The sequence below is a fragment of the Arachis hypogaea genome, chromosome 4 (genome assembly GCF_003086295.3).
Source record: "Arachis hypogaea cultivar Tifrunner chromosome 4, arahy.Tifrunner.gnm2.J5K5, whole genome shotgun sequence".
Taxonomy (NCBI): Eukaryota; Viridiplantae; Streptophyta; class Magnoliopsida; order Fabales; family Fabaceae; genus Arachis; species Arachis hypogaea.
In genome coordinates, this window is record NC_092039.1 from 61,552,012 (window position 1) to 61,575,731 (window position 23,720).

The 23,720-nt window shown below is 38.6% G+C and overlaps 2 non-coding genes across 2 annotated transcripts; one reads left to right on the forward strand and one right to left on the reverse strand.

The window, feature by feature from the left end:
- Positions 1-490: 490 nt before the first annotated feature.
- On the reverse strand, positions 491-594 carry LOC112799209 (small nucleolar RNA R71). The gene has a single exon (XR_003200785.1). It is a non-coding gene; the product is annotated as a small nucleolar RNA R71 (small nucleolar RNA).
- A 7,394-nt stretch (positions 595-7,988) lies between these two features.
- On the forward strand, positions 7,989-8,096 carry LOC112798611 (small nucleolar RNA R71). Its single transcript, XR_003200216.1, has one exon. It is a non-coding gene; the product is annotated as a small nucleolar RNA R71 (small nucleolar RNA).
- Positions 8,097-23,720: the final 15,624 nt, after the last annotated feature.

A 23,720-nucleotide genomic window follows, 5' to 3' on the forward strand; every position in this document is an offset into this window, starting at 1 on the left:
ACCTGAAAGGACTCTGAAGAGGAAACTAAGAGAAGTTAAATTACAACAATCCAAAGACAACCTTGCTGAAATTTTCGAACAAGAAAAGGAGATGGCAGCCGAACCCAACAACAATAATGCAAAAAGGATGCTTGGTGATCACACTACACCTACGTCCAAGTTTGATGGAAGAAGCATCTCAATTCCTGCCATTGGAGCAAACAATTTTGAGCTGAAATCTCAACTAGTTGCTCTAATACAACAGAACTGCAAGTTTCATGGACTTCCATCAGAAGATCCCTACTAGTTTTTAACTGAGTTCTTGCAAATCTGTGAGACTGTTAAGACTAATGGAGTAGATCCTGAAGTCTACAGGCTTATGCTTTTCCCTTTTGCTGTAAGAGACAGAGCTAGAGCATGGTTGGACTCTCAACCTAAAGATAGCCTGGACTCCTGGGATAAGTTGGTCACAGCCTTCTTGGCTAAGTTCTTTACTCCACAAAAGCTAAGCAAGCTTAGAGTGGATGTTCAGACCTTTAAACAAAAAGATGGTGAATCCCTCTATGAAGCTTGGGAAAGATACAAACAGATGACCAAAAAATGTCCTTCTGACATGTTTTCTGAATGGACCATGATAGATATATTCTACTATGGTCTATCTGAGTTCTCTAAGATGTCATTAGACCATTTTACAGGTGGATCCATTCACCTAAAGAAAATGCCTGCAGAAGCTCAAGAACTTATTGATATGGTTGCAAATAACCAGTTCATGTACATTTCTGAGAGGAATTCCGTGATAATGGGACGCCTCAAAGGAAGGGAGTTCTTGAAATTGATGCTCTGAATGCCATTTTGGCTCAGAACAAAATGTTGACTCAGCAAGTCAACATGATTTCTCAAAGTCTGAATGGATGACAAAATGCATCCAACAGTACTAAAGAGGCATCTTCTGAAGAAGAAGCTTATGATCCTGAGAACCCTACAATAGTAGAGGTAAATTATATGGGTGAACCTTATGGAAACACCTATAATTCATCATGGAGAAATCATCCAAATTTCTCATAGAAGGATCAACAAAAGCCTCAATAAGGCTTTAAAAATGGTGGAAGAAATAGGCTCAGTAATATTAAGTCTTATTCATCATCTTCTCAGCAACAGACAGAGAATTATGAACAGAGTACCTCTAACTTAGCAAATTTAGTCTCTGATCTGTCTAAGACCACTTTAAGTTTCATGAGTGAAACAAGGTCCTCCATCAGAAATTTGGAAGCACAAGTAGGCCATCTGAGTAAGAAAATCACTGAAACTCCTCCTAGTACTCTCCCAAGCAATACTGAAGAGAATCCATAAAGAGAGTGCAAGGCCATAAGATATAATCAACATGGCCGAACCTAGAGAAGAAAGAGAGGACATGAATCCCAATGAGGAATACCTCATGGGACGTCTCTCAAGAAAGAAGGAGTTCCCTATTGAGGACCCAAGGGAATCTGAGGCTCATATAGAGACCATATAGATCCCATTAAACCTCCTTCTGCCATTCATGAGCTCTGAAGACTATTCTTCCTTTGAAAAAGATGAAGATGTAACTGGAGAGCAAGTTGCTCAATATCTAGGAGCTATCATGAAGCTGAATGCCAATTTATTTGGTAATGAGACTTGGGAAAGTGAACCTACCTTTCTCATTAGTGAACTAGATACATGGGTTTAGCAAACTTTACCTCAAAAGAGACAAGATCCTAGCAAATTCGTAATACCCTGCACCATAGACACCATGATCTTTGAAAAAGCTCTGTGTGACCTGGGGTCAGGTATAAATCTTATGCCACTCTCTGTAATGGAGAAGCTAGGGATCATTGAGGTACAGCCTGCCTTATTTTCATTACAAATGGCAGACAAGTCAGTAAGACAAGCTTATGGATTTGTAGAAGACGTATTAGTAAAGGTTAATGGCCTTTACATCCCTGCTGATTTCATAATCTTAGACACTAGGAAGGAGGAGGATGAATGCATCATCCTTGGAAGACCTTTCCTAGCCACAACATGAGCTATGATAGATGTTAACAGAGGAGAATTAGTCCTTCAGTTGAATGGGGACTACCTTGTGTTTAAGGCTCAAGGATCTTCTTATTTAACAATGGAGAGGAAGCATGAAAAGCTTCTCTCAGTAGAGAGTCAAACAAAGCCCCCACAATCAAACTCTAAGTTTGGTGTTGAATCCCCACATCCAAACTCTATGTTTGGTATTGGGAGTCTACAACATTGACCTGGTCACCTGTGAGGCTCCATGAGAGCCCACTGTCAAGCTATTGACATTAAAGAAGCGCTTATTGGGAGGCAACCCAATTTTTATTTATCTAATTTTATTTTATTTTCATTGTTCTTTTATGTTTTATTAGGTTCATGATCATGTGGAGTCACGAAAAAAATATTAAAATTAAAAATAAAATCAAAAACAGCAGAAGAAAAATCACACCCTGGAGGAAGGACTTACTGGCGTTTAAACGCCAGTAAGGAGCATCTGGCTGGCGTTCAACGCCAGAAACAGAGCATGGATTTGGCGTTGAATGCCAGAAACAAGCAACATCCTGGCATTCAAACGCCAGGAATGCACCCTGAGGAGAGCTAATGCTGAACGCCAGAAAAAAGCCTGGAACTAGCATTCAATACCAGAAACATGCTGCACATGGGCGTTGAATGCCCAGAACATGCATCACCTCGGCGTTTAAACGCCAGAATTGCATGCAAAGGCATTATACATGCTTAATTGGTGCAGGGATGTAAATCCTTGACACCTCAGGATCTGTGGACCCCACAGGATCCCCACCTACCATATTCTCCCCTCTTCTTAACATTCATCCTCTCTTTCCAATAAACACTCTTCCCCAAAATCCTTCACCAATCACCTCAATCTCTCTTCCCAATCACCCCCTTCACCACTCACATCCATCCACTCTTCCCCATAAACCCCACCTACCTTCAAAATTCAAATTTCTTTCCCACCCAAACCCACCCTAAATGGCCGAACCTACTCTCTCTCCCCTCACTATATAAACCCCTCCATTCTCCTTCATTTTCACACAACCCAACCCCTTCTTCTACACCTTGGCTGAATACACCTCCCTTACTCTCCTCCATAATTTCTCTTCTTCTTCTTCTTCTTTTCTTCCTTCTCTTGCTCAAGGGCGAGCAATATTTTAAGTTTGGTGTGGTAAAAGCATAAGCTTTTTGTTTTTCCATTACCATTGATGGCACCTAAGGCCGGAGAAACCTCTAGAAAAGGGAAAGGGAAGACAAAAGCTTCCACCTTCGAGTCATGAGAGATGGAAAGATTCATCTCCAAAGCCCATCAAGACCACGTCTATGATGTTGTGGCCAAGAAGAAGGTGATCCCCGAGGTCCCTTTCAAGCTCTAGAAAAATGAGTACCCGGAGATCCGACATGAGATCCAAAGAAGAGGTTAGGAAGTTCTAACCAACCCCATCCAACAAGTCAGAATCTTAATGGTTCAAGAGTTCTATGCCAATGCATGGATCACTAGGAACCATGATCAAAGTATGAACCCGAATCCAAAGAACTATCTTACAATGGTTCGGGGGAAATACTTAGATTTTAGTCTGAAAAATGTGAGGTTGGCATTCAACTTGCCCATGATGCAAGGAGATGCACACCCCTACAGTAGAAGGGTCAACTTTAATCAAAGGTTGGACCAAGTCCTTATGGACATATGTGTGGAAGGAGCTCAATAGAAAAGAGACTCCAAAGGTAAGCCGGTTCAACTAAGAAGATTGGACCTCAAGCCTGTGGCTAGAGGATGGTTGGAGTTCATCCAACGCTCCATCATCCCCACTAGCAACCGATCTGAAGTTACTGTGGATCGGGCCATCATGATCCATAGCATCATGATTGGAGAGGAAGTAGAAATTCATGAAGTTATCTCCCTTGAATTCTACAAATTAGCAGATAAGCCCTCTACTTTGGCTAGGCTAGCTTTTCCTCATCTTATTTGCCATCTATGTTACTCAGCTGGAGTCATCATAGAAGGAGACATCTCCATTGAGGAGGACAAGCCCATCACTAAGAAAAGAATGGAGAAAACAAGAGAGCCCACTCATGGAACCCAAGAGACGCATGAGGAAGCTCATCACCAAGAAATCCCAGAGATGCCTCAAGGGATGCACTTTCCTCCCAACAACTATTGGGAACAACTCAACACTTCTCTAGAAGATTTGAGTTACAATATGGATCAATTAAAGGTGGAACATCAAGAGCACTCCATCATTCTCCATGAAATTAGAGAAGATCAAAGAGCAATGAGGGAGGAGCAATAAAGGCAAGGAAGAGACATAGAAGAACTCAAGGACATCATTGGTTCTTCAAGAAGAAAGTGCCACCATCACTAAGGTGGATTCATTCCTTGTTCTTATTTTTCTCTTTTTCGGTTTTTATGCTATATGTGTGTTTATGTTTTGTGTCTCTACCTCATGATCATTAGTATTGAGTAACTATGTCTTAAGGCTATGAATAATTCCATGAATCCTTCACCTCTCTTAAATGAAAAATGTTTCTAATACAAAAGAACAAGAAGTACATGAATTTTGAAATTATCCTTGAATTTAGTTTAATTATATTGATGTGGTGACAATACTTTTTGTTTTCTGAATGAATGCTTGAACAGTGCATAATTTTGATCTTGTTGTTTATGAATGTTAAAATTGTTGGCTCTTGAAAGAATGATGAACAAATAGAATGTTATTGACAATCTAAAAAATCATGAAAATTGATTCTTGAAGCAAGGAAAAGCAGTGAAAAAGCAAAAGCTTGCGAAAAAAAGGGACGAAAAAAATTTAGAAAGAAAAAGAAAAAGCAAGCAGAAAAAGCCAATAGCCCTTAAAACCAAAAGGCAAGGGTGGTAAAAAGGATCCAAGACTTTGAGTATCAATGGATAGGAGGGCCCAAGGAAATAAAATCCAGGCCTAAGCGGCTAAATCAAGCTGTCCCTAACCATGTGCTTGTGGCATGCAGGTCCAAGTGAAAAGCTTGAGACTGAGTGGTTAAAGTTGTGATCCAAAGCAAAAAGAGTGTGCTTAAGAGCTCTGGACACCTCTAACTGGGGACTCTAGCAAAGCTGAGTCACAATCTGAAAACATTCACCCAGTCATGTGTCTGTGGCATTTATGTATCTGGTGGTAATACTGGAAAACAAAGTGCTTAGGGCCACGGCCAAGACTCATAAAAGTAGCTGTGTTCAAGAATAAACAAAATTAACTAGGAGAATCAATAACACTATCTGAAATTCTAAGTTCCCATAAATGCCAATCATTCTAAACTTCAAAGGAAAAAGTGAGATGCCAAAACTATTCAGAGGCAAAAAGCTACAAGTCCTGCTCATCTAATTAGAATTAATATTCATTGATATATTGGGATTTATAGTATATTTTCTTCTTTTTATCCTAATTAATTTTCAGTTGCTTGGGGACAAGCAACAATTTAAGTTTGGTGTTGTGATGAGCGGATAATTTATACGCTTTTTGGCATTGTTTTTAGGTAGTTTTTAGTAGGATCTAGCTACTTTTAGGGATATTTTCATTAGTTTTTATGCTAAATTCACATTTCTAGACTTTACTATGAGTTTGTATGTTTTTCTATGATTTCAGGTAATTTCTAGCTGAAATTGAGGGACCTGAACAAAACTCTGATAAAAGGCTGACAAAGGACTGCTGATGCTGTTGGATTCTGACCTCCCTGCACTCGAAATGGCTTTTCTAGAGCTACAGAACTCCAAATGGCGCTCTTTCAATGGCGTTGGAAAGTAGATATCCAGAGCTTTCCAGCAATATATAATAGTTCATACTTTATTAGAGATTAGATGACGTAAACTGGCGCTCAACGCCAGTTCCATGCTGCATTCTGGAGTCAAACGCCAGAAACACGTCATGAACCAGAGTTGAATGCCAAAAACATGTTACAACTTGGTGTTCAACTCCAAAAGAAGCCTCAGCTCGTGTAAAGCTCAAGCTCAGCCCAAGCACACACCAAGTGGGTCCCGGAAGTGGATTTCTACATCAATTACTTATTTCTGTAAACCCTAGTAGCTAGTCTAGTATAAATAGGATATTTTACTATTGTATTAGATATATTTGGTCTCAGTTTTATTTTATTATTCATCTTAGGAGACTATTGATCATGTTTTGGGGGCTGGCCATTCGGCCATGCCTGAACCTTCATCACTTATGTATTTTTAATGGTGGAGTTTCTACACACCATAGATTAAGGGTGTGGAGCTCTGCTGTACCTCAAGTTTCAATGCAATTACTACTATTTTCTATTCAATTCCACTTGTTCTTATTCTAAGATATTCGTTGCACTTCAACATGATGAATGTGATGATCCATGACACTCATCATCATTCTCACCTATGAACGCGTGACTGACAACCACTTCCGTTCTACCTTAGACCGGGCGCATATCTCTTGGATTCCTTAATCAGAATCTTCGTAGTATAAGCTAGAATTGATGGCAGCATTCATGGGAATCCGGAAAGTCTAACCTTGTCTGTGGTATTCCGAGTAGGATTTCAGGATTGAATGACTGTGACGAGCTTCGAAATCGCGATTGTTGGGTGTGATGACAAACGCAAAAGAATCAAGGGATTCTATTCCGACAGGATCGAGAACTGACAGATGATTAGTCGTGCTGTGACAGAGCATTTGAACCATTTTCACTGAGAGGATGGGATGTAGCCATTGACAACGGTGATGCCCTTCATACAGCTTGCATGGAAAGGAGTAAGAAGGATTGGATGAAAGCATAGGAAAGCAGAGATTCAAAAGGAACACAGCACCTCTGTGCACTTATCTGAAATTCCCACCATTGAATTACATGAGTAACTCTATCATTAATTTCTGTTTTATTTATTTACTATTCAAAAACTCCATAACATTTATTATCTGCCTAACAGAGATTTACAAGATGACCATAGCTTGTTTCATACCAACAATCTCCATGGGATCGACCCTTACTCACGTAAGGTATTACTTGGACGACCCAGTGCACTTGCTGGTTAGTTACGGAGTTGTGACTAAGTGTGATTCACATTTGAGAGCGCTACCAAGTTTTTGGCACCATTGTTGATGATCACAGTTTCGTGCACCAGTCCTCAATAGGGAACTCCTTTCTGCCTGGGAGACGTCCCATGAGGTCTTCCTCATTGGGATTCACGTCCTCCCCTTCCTCCTTGGATTCGGCCATTTTGATAATATCAATGGCCTTGCACTCTCTCTTTGGATTCTCTTCTGTATTGCTTGGGAGAGTACTAGTAGGAGTTTCAATGACTTTCTTACTCAGCTGGCCCACTTGTGCCTCAAAATTTCTGATAAAGGACCTTGTTTCACTCATGAAACTTAAAGTGGCCTTAGATAGATCAGAGACTATGTTTGCTAAGCTAGAGGACTCTCCTCAGAATTCTCTGTCTGTTGCTGAGAAGATTATGGAAAAGGCTTGCTATTGCTAAACCTGTTTCTTCCACCATTATTAAAGCCTTGTTGAGGCTTTTGTTGATCCTTCCATGAGAAATTTGGATGATTTCTCCATGAAGAATTATAGGTGTTTCCATAGGGTTCAGCCATGTAATTCACCTCTGCCATTGCAGGGTTCTCAGGATCATAAGCTTCTTCTTTAGAAGTTGCCTCTTTAGTACTGTTGCATGCATTTTGCAATCCATTCAGACTCTGAGAAATCATGTTGATTTACTAAGTCAACATTTTGTTCTGAACCAATATGGCATTCAGAGCATCAATTTCAAGAACTCCCTTCTTCTGAGGCGTCTCATTACTCACAGGATTCCTCTCAGAGGTGTACATGAATTGGTTATTTGCAACCATGTCAATGAGTTCTTGAGCTTCTACAGGCATTTTCTTTAGGTGAATGGATCCACCTGCAGAATGGTCCAGTGACATCTTAGAAAACTCAGATTGACCATAATAGAATATATCCAAAATGGTCCACTCTGAAAGCATGTCAGAAGGACACTTTTTGGTCATCTGCTTGTATCTTTCCCAAGCTTCATAGAGGGATTCACCATCTTTTTGTTTGAATGTCTAAACATCCACTCTAAGCTTGTTCAGCTTTTGAGAAGGAAAGAACTTAGCCAAGAAGGCCGTGACCAGCTTATCCTAAGAGTCCAGGCTATCTTTAGGTTGTGAGTCCAACCATGCTCTAGCTCTGTCTCTTACAGCAAAAGGGAAAAATATGAGCCTGTAGACTTCAGGATCTACTCCATTAGTCTTAACAGTCTCATAGATCTGCAAGAACTCAGTTAGAAACTGATAGGGATCTTCTGATGGAAGTCCATGAAACTTGCAATTTTGTTGTATTAGAGTAACTAGTTGAGGCTTCAGCTCAAAATTGTTTGCTCCAATGGCAGGGATTGAGATGCTTCTTCCATAAAAATTAGAATTAGGTGTAATATAATCACCAAGCATCCTTCTTACACCTTTGTCTTTGTTATTGGGTTCGGCCATATCTCTCTTTTTTTCGAGATTCTCTGTAAGGTTTTCTCTGGATTGTTGTGCTTTAGCTTCTCTTAGCTTCTTCTTCAGAGTCTTTTCAGGTTCAGGATCTGCTTCAACAAGAATGTCCTTGTCCTTGCTCCTGCTCATATGAAAAAAAAAGAGAACAGAAAAGAAAGAGGAATCCTCTATGTCAGAGTATAGAGATCCATTTATGTTAGTAGAAGAAAGAAAATAATAGAAGAAGGTTGAGAGAAATTCGAACACAGAGGAGAAGAGAGGGTTCGAATTTTTAGATGAAGAGAAGTGTTAGTAGATAAATAAATAAATAGAAAAAGATGAGAGGAAGAGAATTTTTGAAAATTATTTAAAAAAAAAGGTTAGTGATTTTCGAAAATTAGAGGAAGAAATAAAGTTAAAATTTGAAACAATTAGTTAATTAAAAAAATTTTAAAAAAGGGTGAGGAATTTTCAAAAATTAGAGAGAAGAAAGTAGTTAGGTGGTTTTGAAAAAGATAAGAAACAAACAAAAAGTCAATTAGTTAGTTGAAAAAGCTTTAAAAATCAAATTTGAAAAGATAGGAAGTTAGAAAAGATTTTTGAAATCAAATTTTTTTAAAAAAAGATATGATTTTGAAAAAGATATGGTTGAAAATATATTTTGAAAAAGATTTGATTTTTAAAATTAAAATTGATTACTTGACTAACAAGAAACTAAAAGATATGACTCTAGAATTTAAAGATTGAACCTTTCTTAACAAGAAAGTAACAAACTTCAAATTTTTGAATCAATCACATTAATTGTTAGTAAAGTTTTCAAAAATTATGAAATAAAATTAAGAAAAAGATTTTGAAAAACAATTTTAAAATTTTTGAAAATAATAAAAAAAATGAAAAAGATTTGATTTTTGAAAAAGTTTTGAAAAAGATAAGATTTTTAAAATTGATATCTTGACTTGACTAACAAGAAACAACTTATTTTAAAAAATTTTAGACTAAGTCAACCCAAAATTTCAAAATTTTTGAGAAAAATAAGGGAGAGATATTTTTTTGATTTTTGAATTTTTAATGATGAGAGAGAAAAACACAAATATGACCCAAAACATGAAGATTTTGGATCAAAACCAATGATGCATGCAAGAACACTATGAATGTCAAGATGAACACCAAGAACACTTTGAAGATCATGATGAACATCAAGAACTTATTTTTGAAAAATTTTCAAGAAAAGAAAAACATGCAAGACACCAAACTTAGAAATTTTTCATGTTTAGACACTATGAATGCAAGAATGCATATGAAAAATAACAAAAGACAAAAAACAAGAAAATATGAAGATCAAACAAGAAGACTTACCAAGAATAACTTGAAGATCATGAAGAACACATGCAATTGACACCAGACTTAAAAATTGACACTAGACTCAAACAAGAAACACAAAAATATTTTTGATTTTTATGATTTTATTAATTTTTTTGGGTTTTTTTTTTGAAAATTAATTGTAGAAAAACGAAAAAGAAAGAAAAAATTTTTGAAAAATATTTTTGAAAAGAAAATAAAAGAAAATTACCTAATCTGAGCAACAAGATGAACCGTCAGTTGTCCAAACTCGAATAATCCCCAGCAACGGTGCCAAAAACTTGGTGCACGAAATTGTGATCATCAACAATGGCGCCAAAAACTTGGTAGCACTCTCAAACGTGAATCACACTTTGTCACAACTCCGCACAACTAACCAGCAAGTGCACTTGGTCATCCAAGTAATACCTTACGTGAGTAAGGGTCGATCCAACGGAGATTGTTGGTATGAAGCAAGCTATGGTCATCTTGTAGATCTCAGTTAGGCGGATTCAAATGGTTATAATGGTTTTCGAAAATAATAATAAATAAAGCATAAAATAGAGATAGAGATAATTATGTAATTCATTGGTGGGAGGTCAAATAAGTGCATGAAGATACTGTGTTCCTTCTGAATCTCTGCTTTCCTACTACTTTCATCCAATCTTTCTTACTCCTTTCCATGGCAAGCTGTATATAGGGCATCACCATTGTCAATGGCTACATCCCATCCTCTTAGTGAAAATGGTCCAAATGCTCTGTCACAACACGGCTAATCATCTGTCATTTCTCGATCATGTCAGAATAGAATCCATTAATTCTTTTGCGTCTGTCACCACGCCCAACAATCGCGATTTTGTAGCTCATCACAGTCATTCAATCCCTAAATCCTACTCGGAATACCACAGACAAGGTTTAGACTTTTCGGATTCTCAAGAATGGCCGCCAATAATTCTAGCTTATACCACAAAGATTCTGATTAAGGAATCCAAGAGATATTCGTTCCTTCTGAGGTAGAACGGAAGTGGTTGTCAGTCACGCGTTCATAGGTGAGATTGATGATGAGTATCACGGATCATCACATTCATCAGGTTGAAGTGCAACGAATATCTTAGAATAAGAATAAGCCGAATTGAATAAAAGATAGTAGTAATTGCATTAAAACTCGAGGTATAGCAGAGCTCCACACCCTAATCTATGGTGTGTAGAAACTTCACCGTTGAAAATACATAAGTGATAGTCCAGGCATGGCCGAATGGCCAGCCCCCCTGGTCTAAGAACTAAACCTCCAAACATTGATACCAAGTTGTCTAATACAATAGTAAAATGTCCTATTTATACTTGACTAGTAACTAGGGTTTACAGAAATAAGTCTAAATGCAGAAATCCACTTTCGGGGCCCACTTTGGTGTGTGCTTGGGCTGAGCTTGAGCTTTGCACGTGCAGAGGCTTCTCTTGGGGTTAAACGTCAATTTGTAATGTGTTTTTGGCATTTAACTCTGGTTTGTGACGTGTTTCTGGTGTTTTACTCTAGAATGCAGCATGGAACTGGTGTTGAATGCCAGTTTGCGTCGTCTAAGCTCAAACAAAGTGTGAACTATCATATAATGCTGGAAAGCTCTGGATGTCTACTTTTCAACGCTGTTAAGAGTGCGCCATTTGGAGTTCTATAGCTCTAGAAAATCTATTTCGAGTGCAGGGAGGTCAGAATCCAACAGCATCAGCAGTCCTTTATCAGCCTCCTATCAGATTTTTGCTCAGGTCCCTCAATTTCAGCCATAAAATACCTGAAATCACAGAAAAACACACAAACTCATAGTAAAGTCCAGAAATGTGAATTTTGCATAAAAACTAATGAAAACATCCCTAAAAGTAGGTAGATCCTACTAAAAACTACCTAAAAATAATGCCAAAAGCGTATAAATTATCCGCTCATCAGCAGCAATTAGTTCGCAAATAAAGAAAAGATAGAACAATAAGTAAGCAGAAAGAACAATAACACCTAGGAAAATTAATTCAATAACTACATAGCAAAATATTTAATAACACCTAACAAAAAATTAGCAAAAGAATTATTAGCAAGAACTGAACAATTATTAGTGAAAATTTAACAAATCAACAAGAACAATGACAATAATAGCAACAATCACTAACAAATCAACAAGAACCACAACAGTAATAACTACGAGAACTGAACAATTGTTGGCAAAAAATTTAAGTAATCAAGATCAATAACTGCAAATAAATGCAATAACTACAAAAACTGAACATCTATGCAACAACAATATAACAATTCACAAGAAGAATCGGCAATAAGAAGAACAACTAATAGAAGTTGAAGAAAAATAATGAGCGACAAGATGCTGAGTAACAGAGTCACGCACTATACCTGAACGTCGAAAGAATGAGAGCTGGAGGCGAGTAGGTCTGAAAGCAATGGTAACCAGAGACAAAAGACGACGACAAGGCGACGGCAGAGCTCACAGAATGGCAGATAAAGGAACTCACGGCTTCAAGATCTGAGAGAGGAAGGCTACGCACCGTTAAAAAGGGCAAAAAGGTGTTAAGGTTTTTTATTAAAAAAATGGAAACAAGATGGAATAGGAAAAAGGGATGAGGGTAACCTACCTAGACGATGGAAGAAAGACACAACTCCGACAATAGAGGGAGCAGCAGTAGTAGCTCTTCCAATGGTGGTGGAGACAGAGAGAGCAACTCCGTTTGAGGCAATGAAACATGATACAAGCAACTTGATGTAGCCTTTGGAGGAGAATAGAGGTGGGCAGCGCTGGCAGAGGGTGGCTGGAGGGGCTGTCAGAGGTAGTTGCGCGGGAGAAAGAGAGCGAGGATGGGGGAGAGAGAAGAGTGTTCTCGAAAATAGAGGAGAAAGTCGCGCATTTTGAGTTTAGATCAGGTTTAGTAGCGGATAAATCCGACAGTAATGCATTGCGTATGACTAAAACATAGTGTTCCATCAATTGAGATTTACTAGCGGATAAATCCGCAATAATTCCGACGGTAATGCTGGCGTCAATTTTTCTTTTTTCTTCCAAATATTACGTAAGAGTTATTGTCAAAAAATCAGATCCAATGGTAACTTTTTTATCCGACGAATTTATTGCCACAATTCACCGGTAAATTTGTTGGTAAACTTGCCACTAACATCCGACACTAATTTTAACAGTAAATTTAACAGTATTTAATATATTTTTTGTAATATTATCTCTTACTATTGCGTTGATGAAATTTTTGAATGATGAGAATAATATTTAATTTTGTAAAATAGATTATTTGAAATTTAATTTAATATAATAATAAATATTAAACTAAAGTTAACTTTTTTATTGAAAGTTAAATTTAATTTAAAATTCAATTGGTGTATCAAGCATTCGTTTAAGCTGATGTGACAATATTTAAATGTAACAAAGTAAGTTATATTTTGCTCTAAAAATATTTAAAGAATAATTTCTCTGATAAGTAATCTTAATAAATTTCTCAAGACACCTTTTATTTTATTTATATAATTAATATCTTTGTGATAAGAATTAATTTTTTTATGGTATTCGTCAATTTGATGGGTCAAGAACTAATTTGTTACAGATGTACACTCTATTTAAAAATTTATCATTGGCTAATAAATAATTTTATGTATACTATAAGATTCAAACTTTTGACACTTATTTAAATATACGAATGACACTACTAGAAAACTAGTTATTACAGACGGATATTTTCGACGAATTTTATCCCACGGAAATACAGACGAAATTTGAGAGGGATTTTTTGTCGGAAAACAAAAAAATAAATTAACATAAATTACAGACGGAAAAGAAAATCCGTCAATAATTCTGTCGGAAAAATTAATTTTTTTCGTGGAAAATGGTTACAGACGGAAAATCCGTCTGTAATTTAAAATTTTCTGTCAAAAAATATTAATGTAAACCTAACCTATTCCCTCTCTCTCTCCTTGTAGCAGCCCCCATTAAACTATGTTTCGAGCTCCATTCACAAATCAAACATGAGCTTCTTCCTCTCTCCGAGGCACGAGCTACTTCTTCTCTCCATGGCTGCTACTTCTACTTCTTCCGCCGCGGCTGTTGCCGCTGCTGCCGCCGCTTGCATCGCACAATCTCTCTCTGTCATCCCTTGCGTCCTACGAGATCCCTCCGTCGCCGTTCTCGTCGCGTCTACTCCCATCGTCACAGAGCTATCTCTGCCGCCTCTCATCGCATCTGCTCCCTCTGGCGCCTCTTCCATCTAATCTCAACTCGCTCTCTCAATTCTTCTCGTAACCATCTCAAATTTCAGGTATATATATCCTAATTTTGTGATTCTATTCTTCGTGATAAACCTTAGGGCTCAATTTTTCTGTGCCAGTTTTAGGTTTATCATACTCTAATTTTCTGCTTCGTTTGACTCTGCGAGTTTACTCTAATTTTGATGAATTTTTTCCGGAATCAAAGCTTTTTGTTTGAATCATTTGCTTGGACGAACATTGAATATGTTCTGTTCTGATCTGTTCAAGTAATTTGTAATTTAATTTGAGCTATTTGTTTGATAATTATTTACAACTTTCATTGTTTGATAATCATTTGCTTGTTATTCAATGTTTCAGCTCAAGATCTTGTTGACATTATGCTTCTAAATTTTTGATATCTTCACTCTTAACGATGGATCTGTAACCCCTCTACTCAAGGTTAGGGTTTATGCCCTCTTTCGTGCGCACTACTTGTTCTTATTTCGAGCTTCTACCATTTCTTTAGCCTCCACCTCCTGCTGCCAAACAAATGCTTTCTTCTCTAACTTTTGCCATCAGCGATATGTTTGTCTCTACACATCATAGTTTTTAGCTTTGCTTCGATTTGAGTGTTTTTTATATTTTTTTAGTTCCCCTTTCATGTGAAAAATTACCTGATAGCTATTTGTTGGGAAGGCTATTCTTGTTTCAGCTAATGTTTATTGGTACGCGAAATTATGATCTCACACACTTTCTTCACAACTCTGCGTAGCTGACCAGTATGTGCACTGGGTCGTCCAAGTAATACCTTACGTGAGTAAGGGTCGATCCCATGGAAATTGTCGGCTTGAAGCAAGCTATGGTCATCTTGTAAATCTCAGTCAAGCAGATTCAAATGGTTATGGGGTTTTGATAATTAAAAGATAAATAAAACATAAAATAAGATAGAGATACTTATGTAATTCATTGGTAGGAATTTCAGATAAGTATATGGAGATGCTTTGTTCCTTTTGAATCCCTGCTTTCCTACTGCTTTCATCTAGTCATGCGTACTCCTTTCCATGGCAAGCTGTATGTTGGGGGATCACCGTTGTCAATGGCTACCGTCCGTCTTCTCAGTGAAAATGGTCCAGCTACAGGTTACGTATGGCTAATCATCTATCGGTTCTCACTTGTGTTGGAATAAGATCCAATGATCCTTTTGCGCACTGTCACTGCGCCCAACGGTCATGAGTTTGAAGCTTTTCACAGTCATCCCATCCCAGATCCTACTCAGAATACCACAGAGAAGGTTTAGACTTTCTGGATCTCAAGAATGCTGCCAATTGATTCTAGCTTATACCATGAAGACTTTGATCTCACGGAATGGAAGGCTCTGTTGTCAGGAGAGGCAACCATGTGTTGTGGACCAGGAGGCCAAGAGATATACATTCAAGCTTGTTTTCAGGTAGAATGGAAGTGGTTGTCAGGCACGTGTTCATAAGTGAGAATGGTGATGAGTGTCACTTGATCACCACATTCATCATGTTGAAGTGTGAATGAATATCTTAGAACAAGAATAAGCTTGAATTGAATAGAAAACAGTAGTAATTGCATTAATTCATGAGGAACAACAGAGCTCCACACCTTAATCTATGAGGTATAGAAACTCCACCGTTGAAAATACATAAGTGATGAAGGTTCAGGCATGGCCGAATGGCCAGCCCCTTGAACGTGATCAAGAGATCAACAGTGATACAAAGATAGTCTCACAAATGATCTAAAGATCTCTAGATGAAAATACAATAGTAAAAGGTCCTATTTGTAATGACTAGTAACCTAGGGTTTACAGAGATAAGAAAATGATGCAGAAATCCACTTCTGCGGCCCACTTGGTGTGTGCTTGGGCTGAGCATTGAAGCTTTCACATGCATAGGCTTTTGTTGGAGTTAAACGCCAGCTCTGGTGCCAGTTTGGGCATTTAACTTCAGCTTTTATGCCAGTTTTGGCGTTTAATGCCAGAAAATGGTAGAAAGTTGGCGTTAAAACGCCAGTTTGTGTTATCAAAACTCGGGAAAAGTATGGACTATTATAGATTGATGGAAAGCCCAAGATGTCTACTTTCCAATGCAATTAAGAGCGTGCCAATTGGGTGTCTGCAGCTCCAGAAAATCTATTTCGAGGGCAGGGAGGTCAGAATCCAACACCATCTGCAGTCCTTTTTCAGCCTCTGAATCAGATTTTTGCTCAGGTCCCTCAATTTCAGCTAGAAAATACCTGAAATCACAAAAAAACACACAAACTCATCCAGAAATGTGATTTTTGCATAAAAACTAATAATTATATACTAAAAACTAACTAAATCATAGTAAAAACTACCTAAAAACACTACCAAAAAGCGTATAAATTATTCGCTCATCACAACACCAAACTTAAGTTGTTGCTTGTCCCCAAGCAACTGAAAACAAAATAGAATAAAAAAAAGAGAATATACAATGAATTCCAAAATATCAATGAAGCTTAGCTTCAATTAGATGAGCGGGACTAGTAGCTTTTTGCTTCTGAATAATTTTGGCATCTCACTTTATCCTTTGAAGTTCAGAATGATTGGCATCTCTAGGAATTCAGAATTAAGATAGTGTTATTGATTCTCCTAGTTCAGTATGTTGATTCTTGAACATAGCTACTTTATGATTCTTGGCTGTGACCCAAAGAACTTTGTTTTCCAGTATTACCATCGGATACATAAATGCCACAGACATATAACTGGGTGAACCTTTTTAGATTGTAACTCAACTTTGCTAAACCCCCAGTTAAAGGTGTCCAGAGTTCTTAAGCACACTCTTTCTGCTTTGAATCACGACTTTAACCACTCAATCTCAAGCTTTTCACTTTGACAGCTTGATTTAACCGCTTAGGCCAGGATTTTATTCCTTTGGGCCCTCCTATCAATTAATGCTCAAAGCCTTGGATCCCTTTTACCCTTGCCTTTTGGTTTAAAGGGCTACTGGCTTTTTGTTCTTGCTTTTTCTTTTTCTTTCTTTTTCTTTTTCGCCATTTTTTTCGCAAGCTTTGTTATTCACTGCTTTTTCTTGCTTCAAGAATCAATTTTATGATTTTTCAGATTATCAATAACATTTCTCTTTTTTCATCATTCTTTTAAGAGCCAATAATTTTAACATTCATAAACTTCACTATCAAAATTGTTCCGGGGGTTACCTGAAACTGTAGGTCGATCTCGGATGAGATCTTCTGTGCTGGTCAGAACGGTGGTATCCGATTTGTGGGACTTGATGGAGGTGCTGATTCCTTCATCCCCGGAGGGTGGAGGGTACCTGCAAGGAACTCTGATGCTTAAGTTAGTAAGAGTATTAAGCATGTATTGAGTAGAATCAGAGTATGAGTTATACCTGGGTGCTCTAGTGTATTTATAATAGTGTAGGGTGACCTTTGCAGATAAAATAACTAAGTTATCTTATCTTATCTTTATCCTATCTTCAAGTGAGGTCATCTTATCTTCAGGAGAACCGCCCTTCCCTTGGTAGGCTTGGGTTGCCTTAGGATTTGGGTCGTGTTCCTCTATTTTGGGCCCTTTACTGGGCTTTCCTGTGACTTGTCCAAGCTCTTTGAGAAGAGGTCGGTTTGTCCTAACCTAAAGAGGTCGGTCGCTTTGTCTGTAGAACATCCCAGGTCAGACAGCTCGACCCAGGGTATGAACAGTGCCCCTGCTCGAGCTCGGTCTTCCTTTTGAGGTTGAATCTTTTGATCTTCTCGGATGAAGCCGAACTCGAGTATTTCGTCGATTTTGTCTTTTCTAGGGTTCCCTTTTTGAATGCAGAACGTTTCGCTTCCTTTAAAAACGTGCACTTTTGGATTAGCGTCCTGGCCTTGGAAACGTGCAGGGGTTTTTAATGCCCCATTAATTGGTTTTTGATGCTTCATTTCTTTGATCTTTTTGAACTTTTTCACCAAACGATTTCTCTTCTTTATTTTGTAACTCCCCTTTTCTTTTTCGCTTTCTGTTTTCCCTTGAAAGCTTACGTTTCTTGGTGTCTCAATGTGGTTTTGGCGATCGTGAGTGCTTCCGACGGCAACTTCTGGCCTCTTCATCTTCGACCTTCTTCTGCATTCTTCTCCTTTTTTTCAGGTTGGTTTTTCTTTTTCTTCCGTCATCTTATTTTTTTGCTCTGTATTTGTTTTTTGAAGTTCTGACTAAGTGCATGTTGGAAAACTTGAATCTTTGTATATTATTATGCTCGGGTTGTCACTGTGATACACGCCTTCTGGTCTTCTTTGTATGCTTCTGGGTGTTTTTCTCCTGATTTGATTTTTTAGGGCTTCGTATGCTACTCCTGTTTTGCTTTCCTTTCTTTTTTTGAGTAAGTTTGCTCCTTTTGATGGCTTTTTTGATCTTCTTTGTGTTTGTTTTTCTTGGAAAGGGTTTCTACTGAGACATTAGTCTTGTGGATTTTCTTGAATCTTTATTCCCTGATTGCCTCCAAAGGATGCCCCTGGACCTAGGGTTGTGTCCTGGGGTTTTCCTTTTTATTTGCTGTACTGCGCTGGATCGTGCTGTCCGAGTCGTTTTGATTTCGTCTGGGATGTCTTTACCATTTTAGTAATCCAATCTTTTTCTTGTTTGTAGGACTAGTTGGCCATGTCTTCCCAAAAAAATATTGTCGAGGCATCTCCTCTGGTTCCTGAAGGGATGTCTGATTGGTTGGACTCTCTTGTCTTGCTGTGTATTTCTTTAGCCAATTCTGAATTTTGTGTGACACTTAGAAGGCATCATCGTATCTGTAGCAGTGAGGATCAGGAGAGCAATTATGAGTTAGTGGCACCTGATTCTGGTGATAGAGTTTGCTTTCCGGTCTTGACCCAAGGGGAGCGTCCCTTCTTCTATGCTTATGATTTCTTTTTTGGCCAAATGAACATCACCTTTCCTTTTACCTCTTTTGAAACTGACCTACTATGGTCTTGTAACATAGCCACTTCGCAGCTCCATCTAAATTCGTGGGGTTTCATCAAGATTTTTCAGCTTGTTTGTCAAGAATTTGGTGTTACACCTTCTCAAACTCTTTTTCTGTACCTTTTTGTGTTGACCAAGCCTGAGACTACCAAGAAGAAAGCTTCTTGGATTTCTTTTAGGTCTGCCCAGGAGCACAAAATTTTTTCCATGACGAATCTTTCCGGGATTTTAAGAATTAATTCTTTAATGTCCGGGCAGTTGAAGGAGCCCGACCTTTCTTTCTGGATGAGAATAACGAGCCCTGCTTTCCCTTAGAGTGGCAGAGGAACGTAGTGGTATCCCGATATACTTGGGAGATGGTGAGCGAGGTCGAGCAGGCCTTTGTGAATGTTTTGGAGGATATTTGGGGAGAACCTCCTCATTTGGATACTAAAAAGTCTTTGGGAGATCCGTCCCTTATTCTAACTGCTTTGGGTACTACCTTAATATATTTTATTTTGTTGATTCTTTCCTATTTTTCTCCGGGTTTGATAAATTGTTGTTTTTCATTTTTCAGAGATGGCCAAAAATAACGATGCAATGAAGGCTTTCAAGAAGGCGAGAAAAGCTACTGCAGCTCAAAACATCTCGGCCCGGGCTGATGGGGAAGGAACTTCCCAAGCTCCTTCGAAGCCACCCGTGCCGAGCTCTCCTGGCCTGAGGAGAATGATCCCTACACCTCGGGTCCATTTAGTGGATCCTCCTCAATCTTCTACTGCTGTTGTGGTTTTTTCTTCGGCCGCCTCTCCTCCAAAAAGACCTCAAACTGTTGAGCCTTTCAATCTAGATGCCCCAGATTTTGATCCTATTGGTTTTGTGGACCAGCAGATCGCTCCTTATAGTGCTCTTTCAATGGATGATGTATCTCTACTTCATCACTTGGATTTTATAACTCGGAGTAGTGTTAAGATGGCTTATATGGGAGCTGCTTTGTATCGCACTGCCCAAAATCTGCCTCTACATGCTACCAAAGCTTTTATGGAGGAAGCTAAGCAAGAATTTGATCGGATAAAGGGTCTAATGGAGGAGTTTGAAGTGGAGGTGACTAAACTGAAGAAGGAGCTGGAGGGGGAGAAGACCAGCTCTCTTGTCCTGGCTAGTGGACGAAATTGTGATCACATCAATGTAGTATTCTTTGTTGTTGTATGGAATCATTATTATGGCTCTTTGCTATGTGTGGACACAACTTCGTTCAACTAGCCAGCAAGTGTACTGGGTCGTCCAAGTAATACCTTACGTGAGTAAGGGTCGATCCCATAGAGATTGTTGGTATGAAGCAAGCTATGGTCACCTTGTAAATCTCAGTTAGGCAAATTAAATGGTTATGGATTTCGAAAATTAATTAATAATAAACAGAAAATAAAATAGGATAGAAATACTTATGTAAATTAATAGTGGGGATTTCAGATAGGCGTGTGGAGATGCTAGAATCCTCTCGGATCTCTACTTTCTTATTACATTCATCCAATTTCTTCTTACTCCTTTCCATGGCAAGCTGTATGTAGGGCATCACCGTCGTCAATGGCTACTTTTAATCCTCTTAGGAAAATGGTCCTATGCGCTGTCACTGCATGGCTAATCGTCTGGAGGCATCACCCTTGCCGATGGCTACATCCCATCCTCTCAGTGAAAATGGTCTAAATGCTCTGTCACAGCACGACTAATCATCTGTTGGTTCTCAATCAGGTTGGAATAGAATCCCTTGATTCTTTTGCGTCTGTCACTGACGCCCAGCCTTCAGGAGTTTGAAGCTCGTCACAGTCATTCAATACCGGAATCTTACTCGGAATACCACAGACAAGGTTAGACTTTCCAGATTCCCAGAATCCTACACGGAATACCACAGACAAGGTTAGACTTTCCGGATTCCCATGAATGCCGCCATCTATCTAGCTTATACCACGAAGATTCTGTTGGGGAATCTAAGAGATATACGCCCGGCCTAAGGTAGAACGAAAGTGGTTTTCAGTCACGTGCGTTCATAGGTGAGAATGATGATGAGTGTCACGGATCATCACATTCATCAAGTTGAAGTGCAACGTATATCTTGGAATAATAATAAAAGAGAATTGAATAGAAGATAATAGTAATTGTATTGAAACTTGAGGTATAGCAGAGCTCCACACCCTTAATCTATGGTGTGTAGAAACTCCACCGTTGAAAATACATAAGTGAAAGGTTCAGGCATGGCCGAATGACCAGCCCCCTAAAACGTGATCAATAGCCTCTTAAGATGAAGAATAAAACAAAACTGAGACCAAAGATGTCTAATACAATAGTAACTTATCCTATTTATACTAGACTAGCTACTAGGGTTTACATGAGTAAGTAATTGATGCATAAATCCACTTCCGGGGCCCACTTGGTGTATGTTTGGGCTGAGCTTGATCTATCCACGAGCTGAGGCTTCTCTTGGAGTTGAACACCAAGTTATAACGTGTTTTGGGCGTTCAACTCCGGGTCGTGACGTGTTTCTGGCGTTTAACTCCAGACAGCAGCATGTACTTGGCGTTGAGCGCCACTTTACGTCGTCAATTCCCACATAAAGTATGAACTATTATATATTGCTGGAAATCTCTGAATGTCTACTTTCCAACGCCATTGAGAGTGCGCCATTTGGAGTTCTGTAGCCCCAGAAAATTCATTTTGAGTGCAGGGAGGTCAGATTCCAACAGCATCAGCAGTCCTTTTGTCAGCCTTTTTCAGAGTTTTGCTCAAGTCCCTCAATTTCAGCCAGAAATTATCTGAAATCACAAAAAAAACATACAAACTCATAGTAAAGTCCAGAAATGTGAATTTAACATAAAAACTAATGAAAACATCCCTAAAAGTAGGTTGAACTTACTAAAAACTACCTAAAAACAATGCCAAAAAGCGTATAAATTATCCGCTCATCAACGTCCAGATTTTGAACCGGGATGACGGGACAGTGGATGCAGTTCCCCTTTAGACTCACCCTCCTTCTCCCCAAGATGCTGCTACTGGAAACCCTTTGGATCCTCTATAATTTTTCTGATATGTTTGTGTATAGCCCGGTTTTTGTGGGCTTTTGAACTCTTAATTTTTGTAAGTTTGTGATTTCTGACTTTGGATACTCCAGTTGCTACTTTAGCAACTTTGTTTTGAAAAACAAAATAGTTTCTCTTGCTCTTGGGGTCGGCTTCAAGCGGCCTCTTGAGTTTTGTTTTATGGTAACTGCATTGTTTCTTTATGATATGCTTGCCTGCAGCTTTCTTTAGCACTTACCGGGAATCTTCAGAGTGTTTTTTGTCCGACCTCTTTTAATTGCCTTTGTGCTTTGTTTATTTCTTGCCTTAGTTGAAGTGTCCCTTTTAAGGCTAGTTGTTTGTTTAAGTATTCTTTGATATAATACTTTGTAGATTGATTTTGGCAAGGTCATGGTCTTTCGAGTCGAGTTATCTCCCTTTTGACGCGCGCCTTCTGTTGGTTGATTTTCTCAGTTGATCTTTTCTTGAGTTATTTCTAGTAACCCCTTGGGTTTATTTTTTATAACTCGGTCGCTTTTGGTCGCCCTGGGCTGGCTTCTTCATGTCGGTTGGTCTTTGGAAGTTATTTATAGTAATCCGTTTTGTTTGGACCTTGTCAGGTCTCTTTTTTTACGGAATACTTTTTATAACTTTTTGTAGCTTTAGTCCAACTTCTTCATGTCGGTCCCTGTTCCGTTACTAGGTAATCCTTTTTCTTGGATATTTTTCAGATCTCTTTTGGGGATTTGCCTTTTGTAACTTTTATCTTTCTGGGCCGACTTCGTCATGTCGGGCCCTGTCGAGTTACTTGATAATCCTCTTTCTTGGACCTTGTTCAGGTCTCTTTCAGGGATTTATCTTTTGTAACTTTATCTTTCTGGGCCGACTTCGTCATGTCGGGCCCTATTGAGTTACTTGATAATCCTCTTTCTTGGACCTTGTTCAAGTCTCTTTCAGGGGATATCTTTGTAACTTTTGTAAGAGTCCGACTTTATCATGTAAAGCTCTTTGAAGTTATAGTAATCCTCTTTTATAGAGTTGGCCAGACCTCTTTCCAGGGCTTTACTTATAACTTGGGTTGTTGTGGCTGGTTTGACTTTTTGTGCCAGCCAGTCTTTTAAGTTATTTTATAGCAATTCATTTATTAGGACCTCGTCAGGTCCTTTCTTTGGATCACTTTCTATAACTTCTTGCATTGTTCTGTTTTCATCTTTGCCGATTTTGTAGAATTTGGGTTTTAACCTTCGTTTTTATCGTGATCGCACAGTGAATTTTTAGTTTTCACTTTCTATCGATCTGTAGCTTTATAATCGGGCGATGAATGTTTCAGAATAATACGACTTGAGCGTTTGTAGAGAATCTGAACAAATTTTATTGAAAAAGAATGCAAATATACATGGGGGATTAATTTCCTAAGTCGGGTGATTTGTAGGTCTTGGCTGGGTGCCTCGTTAACAAACCTTTTTCAGAAAAAAGAGTGCGCTTTGTCCAAGATCTTTTATCATCCCTAGCTATAGTACCTTCTTACGTTGCAGGCGTGCTATGAGCTAGGGAGCTCTTGCCCATTGAGTTTGGAAAGGATGTATTAGCCCTTTCCTAGTACTTCTATGACTCGGAAGGGTCCTTTCCACTTTGCCGCCAGCTTTCCTTCTCCCGGTCAAGTTGCTCCTATGTCGTTTCGAATT